This window comes from Penaeus monodon, chromosome 34 (genome assembly GCF_015228065.2).
Source record: "Penaeus monodon isolate SGIC_2016 chromosome 34, NSTDA_Pmon_1, whole genome shotgun sequence".
NCBI classification, from domain to species: domain Eukaryota; kingdom Metazoa; phylum Arthropoda; class Malacostraca; order Decapoda; family Penaeidae; genus Penaeus; species Penaeus monodon.
This window is the reverse complement of record NC_051419.1, coordinates 6,226,597-6,226,982: the sequence shown is the minus strand read 5'-3', so window position 1 is coordinate 6,226,982 and position 386 is coordinate 6,226,597. Positions and strand designations below refer to the sequence as shown.

Here is a 386-nt window from a genome sequence, read left to right as displayed (position 1 = left end):
GAAACTTTTTTTTTCTTTACCCTTTGGGAAGTTTTCTGTCTTATTTTTAATTTTTTTTACAATAAAAATTGGTTAACGTTTCCTTAACGTATTCAAAAATGGTATTGAACGGGTTTTTTTTTTTCCATAAATGATATTTTTAAAATGGAAAAAAGATAATGTGTAAAATAAAAGTAAACGAAGGCTAATATACGGTAATAATGGTGATAGTGACAGCAGGAAAAATGACAATAACACTCGATGAAAGCACACTCAAAAAAAAACGCAAAGAAAATAAACGCACTTTTAATCTGCCTTCTTGAAGACGTCACGGAACGAGTGATGTCAACAACCATCAAATACTCTCTTGTCTTTCTCCCCTTCCCCTTTTTTCCCCTTTTTTTTTG

General features: G+C 30.8%; 1 protein-coding gene and 1 long non-coding RNA gene across 2 annotated transcripts in view; one reads left to right on the top strand and one right to left on the bottom strand.

Annotated features, from left to right (window-relative positions):
- Positions 1–371, bottom strand: part of LOC119594549 — a 29,256-nt gene extending 28,885 nt beyond the window's left edge. Inside the window, exon 1 of the long non-coding RNA XR_005230637.1 lies at positions 284–371. This is a non-coding gene — a long non-coding RNA (uncharacterized LOC119594549). The remainder of the gene's footprint in view (positions 1–283) is intronic.
- The window catches only part of LOC119594548 (transcription initiation factor TFIID subunit 10-like), a gene marked incomplete in the record, with an annotated part of 45,035 nt that overhangs the window by 35,775 nt on the left and 8,874 nt on the right, over positions 1–386 (top strand).